We start from the raw sequence: 10,329 nt of genomic DNA, 5'->3' as shown, positions 1-10,329 counted from the left end.
TTCCTGTGGTCTAATGTGTGTGAAGGGGTGCAGGTTTGGGGGATTTTTCCCTGATAATGGGGTTTCACCTACTCTTCTTTAATTCCAGGGAGCTGCGGTGGCTCAGTAAGTAAGGCGGTCTCCGGTTAGCTCCTGGTGTTGGCAGAGGAAGTTCCCTGGGATTTTCAGCCATGGTTCCCCCTTGTAAGTGGTCCAGGATGGACGACCTGACAGGGATCGTGTCTAGTCATTTCGATGGGCCAAACAAAGAAGAGGTCTCATCGTGTGCATGTAAAGGAACCCTCGACAGTCGAAATTGGAAATAAGAGTAGGCCAGAATGCCACTGTCCAGGAAACATTTTCCTCATATCACACTGTATGCACAATGCCTGTCTTCATTAACCTAGCTGGTGCAGAAAAGTAGGAAGTTAAAACTCATTTAATTTTTTTATTTATAAATTCCAGGGTTTTAAGTCATTGTGTACACAGACGCAGACTACATGAATAAATCTTCCTGTAGTTCATATAAAGGAAATGACATGACATTTAATGTCTTACTTTTTTTCACCAATTAGACTAACGAAGGTGGACATACACCACACAATGCTCTTTGAAAGGAATCTTACTCGGACAGCTGAGTCTCCATCTACTCCTTGTCAAATTCCAACTGCCAGGGTTCATGTACATGTACTGTATGCCTAACCTCACTTTTTTTGTCCCATTAGAGTGATTAGACAGGCTAAAAAAATACTGAAGAAATTTCCCGTTTAAGACAGGGATTCAATTTCAAACTTCCTGGCTCCAACTAGTTGTTATAAACAAGCTTAAACTACATCAGTAATATCTGCGTCATAATAATTAAATACACATATGTGGATAAAACCAAGGCGACTAATGAAATATTAACACCATACTGCTAGAAAAACATATTATGTTTGTTAACATAAAACTGCTATAATTACTTTAGTAAAGTACTGGTAATTAGATCACTGCTTGTTTACTTCATCCAATTTGACAAGTCACATGTAGTTTATTATATCCTTGGACAGATATAGCAACCACATACATGTATGTATAACAAGATAACTACATTTCATGGGAAACCAGTAAATGTATAGAGGAAAATATAGCATAAATGACAAAGAAGTTAATAATTGCAAATAGCTTGTTTTATGTACTTGTAGACATTAATTGTTGAAAGCCACAATGTTCCTTCTCGTCTTGATCATTCTAGTCTTTACTCTAAGCCTGGACAAAATAAGTGTTAAATTTGTATACAGGGTTAAAGGTCATAGAGGTTATCCTGCCTTAGATTGGTTTGCCCCCAAAGTGGTAATGGATCCAATTTTTAGCATCTTTAGCAAAAAAAAAAAAAAAAAAAAAATAATAATCTTCGGGGGCCTTCCCAACTACACCTTACCCCACCACATAAAAACCCACAGTTGCCTTTCTGGAATTGGACCCCACCCCCAAATCTACTTTAAATAGCTGTCTACGTTAATACTACATGAGGCACCTAGAGATTATGATGTATTTCTGAGACTGCAGGTGCAGTCTGTTTGACTGATACATTTGTTACCTGTACTAGTACTTATGCTAAATATATATCTACCTGTAAGTTAAGTACTATAAGTCAAGCATGAGAAGAAGATTTTAAAGTGGTTACAAATTCATTCATTAATTAGACACCTATAGTACATGTATATCTTTCTTACTCTACCTATTAAAATACTACTTACTGTTAATACTACTGTAAGTATATTTTTAGTAGGTAAAGCTGATACCCAACAATAGCTTATTCAAGTAGACTTTAAAGGTAGATAAAGAGAATAATATATAGACCAGTAAAAATACTATTACTATAGTCTATTCTCACTGAGGTTGTGACCTGTACTAAAAAGACCATTGTCCCCAGGTCAGGTGTGAAAAATGGTGAATTATAAACAGTAGATTTATGTTATATATATATAATAACTTTTGTACCAAACTTATAATTTATACACAATTTACTACAGTACAATAGTATGCTATAATTAACCTTAATTACAGACTGTTACTTACACTGGTTGCTTTAATTACATATGTATACAGTACCTACATACATCTATGTACTACAGCAGATAAATACTACAATATATTTAGCTATTTATTTGTTCATTTTTCAATATTAGTTGACTTCAAGGAACTTATACTATATTAGTAAATATTTGCCAGGGAGAGAGAGAAATGTGGTTTAATATCCACTGGATACAAGAGAGGGACAGAGAGAAATGGGGTTTAATGTACACTCGACACAAACAAGGTTATTTTGGGACTAACATATGGTTCAATTTTATTACAAAAAATTGCTTGCGCATAGGGGTCATTAGCAGTGGGAGGAAACCGGAGGACCCGGATTAAACCCACGAGATTGGATAGGCAACCCTACTCCTCGTCACGTACAATACAACCGGGGAATCGAAACCACGGTTATTGACTTAATGACAAGGCCTTATGATACAAACAACACGCACACGCTAACTATTGATGTTCGAGGAGCGGCCATTTTGTCCGGCAGTTTCAGTCCGATTTTCACAAAATTCAAACTCAACCCTCATTATTGTGTAACAGTGATATATTTAAACGAATTTTTTTAATCAGATAAAAATTGTGACCTCTAGTCTAGAGGGACCACAAGCTAAAACCCTGATTTTTTTTTTTTCGAAAAGACCCAAGATCTTTGGGAGATACATCTATATTTCAAATATTATTAAAATCGGATAAAAATTGAGACCTGTAGACTGTCCACAAAAAAATGTGAAAGGACAGATGGACATGGGCGGTGACAATAGACGTCCACATTTTCATGTGGACGTATAAAAATGGATTAAATTCCATTACTTTCAATTGATATTGAATAATGAATACTAAAAAATCAGTTTGAATAGCCTTAAAAAACTATTGAATTTATGAGTATTATCATGGCTTAAAATTAAAACATGTTTTGAAACAGTGTGTACAGAAACTACAATGTAATTAATGATACAGAAAATACATCAAAGAGAGAGTATACATTTTATAAATTGGAAGTTATTTTATAAGGTGTGTCTTTTCGAGTTGGTTCATGAATGATTCAACTATATAAACAATAAAATACCACAGTAAGATTCTAATCTTCTGGTTAAATACCATATTACTGATGTACTTAACGGTGGAGCCAAGTTTGGGGAGATTTTTTTTATTCCAGAAGCTCAATAACCCAACCATTTAATGAATCATATCCGAATAATGTCCCAAATTTTACTTGTATTTCAACATTTCCTAAAATAGGACTATTATGGTCCTTTACATAATTCAATTACATACTACACCATGTAAACTCACATTGTGACTGCATGCATAATAACATTGAAGCCATCTATACATTTGTAGCATGTAGATTATTCAAGTAAAATGACTCACTGTTTAGCCTACTGCTATAATAAAACTTTTGACTTTTATTTAGCCTGACATGACATTTCAAAAATAATTTCCTGATAAAGGTACAGTGCGCTCTAAAATGTTTGGGCGACTAAAGATTTGGGTAAGGGGTGGGGGACCGGACTTGCACAGAAATTTGTGTATTTACTAATAACATTTTCAACCATTAATCTCAAATTCAAGCAAGAATGATTAAGACTAAAATTCTAATCTTAAGATCAAGAATCTCATATTTTTTCATAAATATTTATGTCGGAAGTCAGTGTTCAGTACATTTGGGTAAATCAGTTATAGAAAAATTTGGGCACACAAACCCATTCACCCCACACAAAAGCATGACGGTGCAAGTGATGAGCACATTTTTTCCTTTTTATTTCTATCAGCATTCAATGACTTTTATAGTAAATGTTATCTTTATAATTACTGTCTATATTTTGTACATTTCGTAACATATCTTTAATATGTGTATGTTTGTATTGTAAAACAACATCTGAATGTTTTGTGAATGATGCACAATAGAAGTGTTTATTAATAGATATAATAAATAGATGATGTCAGGGGGTATCTAGAAAATTTTGAGAGGTTCTGATCCCAAATTATTAAGTCCAAGCTACTTGATCGGGGGTCGGAGGACGCAAGTCCCCGGCCGATGGAGCACCTTAGGTTGCAGCAAAAAGAGTGATTTAAGGCATAGTACATGTATAGTGTATTTAAATGAGATTTGAGGCAGACCTGAACTATGCTGCTGTGTTTTCTTATTAAAGCAAATTTTGGTAATAGAGAGAGAGAGAAATGGGGTTTAACGTCCACTCGACACAAACTAGGTCATTTCGGGACTAACATATGGTTTAATTTTATTTACACAATTCGCTTGCGCGTAGGGGTCTTTAGCAGTGGGAGGAAACCGGAGGACCTGGAGAAAACCCACGAGGTTGGACAGGCGACCCTACTCCTTGCCACGTACAACCAGAGATTCGAAAACCACGCCAGTCGACTCAATGACAGACTTTATGATACAGCGCGCGCACGCTAACCATTCAGCCATCCAACCCCCCATTTTGGTAATAAATAAAGAGTAAACATCTCTATCCTTGACTTTTTGTCAGCATAGAATTTGGTCGTAAAATAATTTGGGTACCCATGTTTTCAGGAACCAAACTGGCCCTAGATACTCCCCTGGATGTGTTAATGAGAAACAATGCAGAAGATAAAATATGGAAAGGGAAAGTATTAAAAAAAAAGACTGTTGACAACTAATTATTTTTATATAGCTAAAGTCAAACAAACCTCAGTTAAATGTTGTTGTACTGATGATAAAAAGAATAGTTTACCAGGCAACAAAACATACAACCATAACATCTATTAAGTAGGTAATGGGCGCATTTACAACACACTAAAAACAGATCAAGGGTAACAATCCCAACAGCATATAAATTTAATAATAAAATTTGATAGATTCTAGTTCTTCCTAGTGCTGACATAAACATTACATGTACCAGTAATCAGCTATGTCAGTTAATGGAAATCACTGAAAATTGATAGGCTTTTTCATGAACAGAAACACTGTGTGTAAATTTCAAGTCAATGATATATAACTTTAGCCCCTAGAACAGTGACAAGAGGAAACCGTGATGAATAATCCAGCAGAACTTTCTGGGCCAACATCCGAGATAGAACCAGGGACCTTGTGATTAGTGTGTCAGTGTAGGCCTATCCAATTTAATTTGAACATATTCAAATTCAGTTATAGGCCTATACATGTATATTGCGGTAGCCTATTTGGTTAAGATACATGTATACTCCCTTTAAATTTAAACTCAAAACTTAAATCTCCCCCATTTCTTAATTTATAAATTTTATTGATGACTTTCAAGCTAAATTAATAAAGCATAGAGATTTATCCTTACCGATACAAAGTTATATTATAACCACATGTACAAACCGGTATTTAAGTTTATAAGATTTCCTGACAAATTATTCATAAAACAGGAAGAACTTGTTTATCTACCAGGAACTACAACAAGGAAGTTATTGTGGAATTCAAATATACAGGCATCAATATATGGCTTTTATTTCAGTCACATTTGTCTGTTTTGACTGACTGGCAGTAAAATTGACTAGATGAAGAACTTACATATCAGTCAATTTACATGTAACCACAAAATTTGTATTTCAAAAGATTTAACACTAAAACATATTTATAATAAAATATAGTTTTATAGGTAAAAACATTTAAAAAAGTATTTTTTTTTTAAATTTGGCTAATGTTAAAAATCATCATACTTTTCTGGAAAAAATATCCACCTACCGGTACATCGTATCAAAAGCTGGGTAACTGATAGACGATCAAGACTAACCAAGAACCAAGTATAATATTTATTGTGGAAAGCAGTGGGAGTACATTGTACCAGTCATTGTTTTATGAGGAGCGCGATCGCATGCGAGTGCCTGTCACGCAAATGATTGTCGACCGAGGGGAGGTTTTTCTCCCTAGCCTTAAAATTGAAAATCACTCCCCTTATTTGTAAATCATGGACACTTGTGAACATTTATTTGGTGTATTCGATTAGTGTAGAATTTGATCGTACATGGCAACAAAAATCTGATGAATATGTTGCTAAAAATAGATGGGGTCTATGTATTATTGGTTAATTTAACTGAAATGTAAAGTAGAACTCCCGCGAGAGATGAGAAATTACGAGAGATGGCACGTAAAAATTTCCATTGAGAATAATTCCGGAAGAAATAGATTATATTTTAATGGAATTTTCAAGTGTTTATGATTATATTTTGAATAGGGGTTATGTTTTTAAACACTATTGATACAAGATATGAATATGTCGACAAATATTTCTATTGGAATACTGTAAATGGTTTTAGACGATAGCAAAAGTTTGACTTGCCCGTATGACTACGAGTGCCATTATTTAGCAGACCAAGTTTATGATCATTTATGTAACCAGGCACGACCCCTTACACGCAGTTATTGATCTTCAGAACCATTTCCCATACATACAACTAATCACTCTCCTTAACATCAGATCACTCTCCATAATTTCAATTTCTAAATCACTTCTCTTCTTAATCTTAGTCTTATCGAAACTGGGATACTAGCTTTTTTTAGGCGAGTTATTTTTTCAATTTGTTCATTAAGGGTTTTTTTTTATCGGCTCTCCTCTAAAATACAAACAACAACGACTGGACTACATTACACATCCTGGTAATAATAATCTTAGTTTGAAGCTGTTACTGAGATCGAAAGTGGGGAGTGCAGTGCCATTGCCAATATTATTGGAGTCTGATGGATGAGACGTCACTTCGACACTTGACTCTCGGAATACGAATGTTTTGCTGAATTACAGACTAAATCATCAACCTATAGACGTCTCTAAATCTATGATTAAAAATATTTATCAATTAATGACGAATATATTTTATAATTGGTGTAAATATTGTTAATTTAAACATAAAATAACATCAACAAACTCACCTACCTGATATTAACAAACGAAGGTCAAGGTTTACAGTAGGTTGATTACAAAATAGGAATTGGTGATTGCGAGGTTCATAGTCCGAAACGAAAAAATCACGCTGTTAAAAAAAAGAAAAAAAAAGAAAACAGACGAAAGAAATTATGCAAGTAAACAAGTAAGACAGGTGAAAGAAAATAGAGAGAAATAATAACTCATTATTAATTTGAACAAGTTGCTTAAGGGGAGGAAACTCTTTTAAGCCGTGTTATTTCAGGATCAGACCACTCTCGATATATAGTGTATTTATTGTGTGCTGGTTATGCCCGGTCCATTGCAATCTGACAGCTATATATATTTCGTGCCTTTTTTATACTTTCGATGGCATCTACTGCATGAAGATCTGACCAGGGTTAGTGCTAAATGATAAGGCCAGCTAAATTTTTCGTCATCGGTCACGAGATGTAAACAGGCTAGAGCTAATCCCAACCCTAAACCTAACCCTGGACCTAGCCCCAATGCTTGCCCTAACCCTAACCTACAATCACGTGCCCTAACCGTATTTACATCTCTACGACCTTGACAAAAAATTAGCTGAACTTAAAGGTACATTATGGGAGATTAGATAAAGAGCTGGCAGTTCTCACTATAATAATAGTTAAAAACAGATAATGTAAAGAAGATTTGCTGAAAATTTCATCTGAACCGAGAATTTAGCGATTGAATTTTCAGCCTAGCCTCGATCATCATTACTAAAGTCGGTACGATAAAAAAAACAACATAGTCCCGATTATCCATTTCATGATTTAATTATGAATGGCTGAGCAGCAAATCTGACCCTTATCCTGTGAATATCGCAGGCTAGCGATGACATCGAGAGTTGATTATGATCTGAGCCCTGTTTCTCGAAATCTGAACTAAAGATAAAATACAATTTTAGTAGATACTTCAATTTTGATTGGCTAAGCACTAAAATCAATCTAATATTATCCAATCAAATTACTAAAATTTGGAATTTAATTAGTTAAAATTTCGTGAAACAGGCCCCTGGATAAGTTAATTAATGTCTAATTAATAATTTAGATAACATTTCAGGCCTAACAAAGACCTTCAATAGGCAGATTTAGCTCTTGCATAATGTATGTTTAACAAATAGATTTAGTCATCTGACCAGTTGTAGCGAGGGGTCGCGTCAGAGGTAGTACGAGTGGCTTTTGAACTGTGATTAACCAATCAGCGTTGATGTTTCTAGTAGGTTACCCACAGTTCCGTGCACCTCACTCCAAAAATTCGCCGTAACAGAGACCGTTTCATTGGCTAATCCCTCACATCATCCAGAACTCGGGTTATATAACAACTCTTCCAGATCCTAGTGTAGTAAAGACGATAGTTGAGCTTTTGAGGGAGTGTGTCTATTTTTCACGTTCAATCAAATCTATCCCAAGTACAGCAACATGACAGCCCTTCATTTTATCTGGGTTTTCCCTAAAACTTTGGACAGTGATTTAAGGTATTAAAAGCGGTGAAAGTATGTTCGTCTCCAAACAGTATTGTTTACATTGTTTTCGATTTGATAGCCTCGTTTGTCACGCAATTAGTTTTCTGCAATATTCTGCTATGCACTGGTTAACTGGGCATAATAAATTCGTGAGTCATGACGTAACGTTATGTAAACATATTTGGTCCGATTTGGAGCTCTGTTTTAAGCGTAATGCTTTTGTAACGCAGATAGCTATTGGTTGTTAATTTGGAACAGAAATTTGCTTTCGTCAAATCAGTGTTTAGTATGGAATTAGAGTATAATCAAACGAAACACTGCGAGGAGGAGTATGTCGGACCGCAGTCCGAGAAAATGTCTTAATTTTTTCATTACAATCTCTCGGATTAACTTCAGGATTACCAGTCCTTTTTACAAAATTGTTTGTCAGTTCTGTATATCTATTCTTTATTTATTTATCCGTTTTAGGGTTCTCGTAATGATACACTTTCCCAACTAAAGTCTGTTATTATATAAACACACCAAAAGTATAATGTTTGTAGTTACCAAGCTTCAAATAGCTAGAATAAATTTATCTAGCACGACCCGAACTGTCGTCTTTTGTTTCTTATACATATATTTCTTTATCAGAAATATTGCGTGAAAATATACAACGAGATCATGGGCGCCAACCAAGAAACCGACGGCCGAAGAAATCTACCGCAAGAAAGCCAACTTGATTTAAGCCCGCACCAGGCGTGATGATCTTCAAAATTCAAACAAATCGCACTCCAACCCGATTCCGAACTTTTCGTTTTTCTCATAAATTATCATAGGTACGCTAAAGTCGTATTCCTTCCTTCTAATTTTTATAATGGTCATATCAAAATATCATAATACGCCAATATCGCAAATTCAGCCCCAAAATTAAAATTTTCCGTCATTTTCCCAAATTTTCCGCGGGGGGAGAGCACATATATATAGACCCTTCTCCCAAGGGAGGCGCGTCCACGGTGCCGTTCGGCGTGGACCGTCAAGTGTAGGTACTTCGGCGCCCCCAGAAGCCCCCCCCCCATTTTTGGCCAAACTTCGGACCTGCAGATATCTTTCTAGAAACATAATGTTCTTGCGAACAAGGCGACAACCGTGTTATGCAGGCGACAATACGGTCTGCTACGAAGGAAACTTTTCCCCGCACTCTTCACAGAATTCTAAATTTCAGAGTGAAACACCTTGAGTCAGGGATGTCCTATTTGAACGGCTAGACGCCTTTCCCTTGCCAGGTCCCCCGCCCTATACCACTGAAGTTACAAGACAATATCAATATAAAACCATAGAAATACAAACGACACAATATTGTACTAATATACAGTGGAATCTATCACTTCCGACATTGTTAGGAATCATTGTGCCGGTTTACAGTACACAGCATAACGGAATATTAATACCGGAGCATGCACAAAAGATCGAATTCGGAATTGTATGTAGCTGATGGTTTGACGAAAGTACAGCTCATATAATTATCTAAACTAACGGATAATGCAAAATATAGTTACCATAATTCATAAAAAATATTACTTATGCAGTCATAAATCCAAATTCGAAGATTCGCGCTGATTTTAAATATCCTATTTGAATACCAGTGAGAAATATACAACCGACAAATCTTGTATTAATATACATGTATGTATACTGATGTTTCCTACACGTAACTGGGGTTAAGGGAGAACTGTATCCGTTTATATACTATTCATTATCTAATATCAAAATAGTTCCAAAAATGCGAAAGCCGAAGTACAAGTCCTTTCGGTGTATGCTAGCATAGCTATAACACTAACGTAAATACACAATAAGAAAGTTGTTGAATGGAAAAGTGATTGATAGTTCCTCCTCATAACGCCACATCCAGGGTCTTATTTATCTGATAGTTCGAAATTATTTGTA

Source organism: Patella vulgata, chromosome 8 (genome assembly GCF_932274485.2).
Source record: "Patella vulgata chromosome 8, xgPatVulg1.2, whole genome shotgun sequence".
NCBI classification, from domain to species: domain Eukaryota; kingdom Metazoa; phylum Mollusca; class Gastropoda; family Patellidae; genus Patella; species Patella vulgata.
This window is presented reverse-complemented; position numbering follows the sequence as displayed.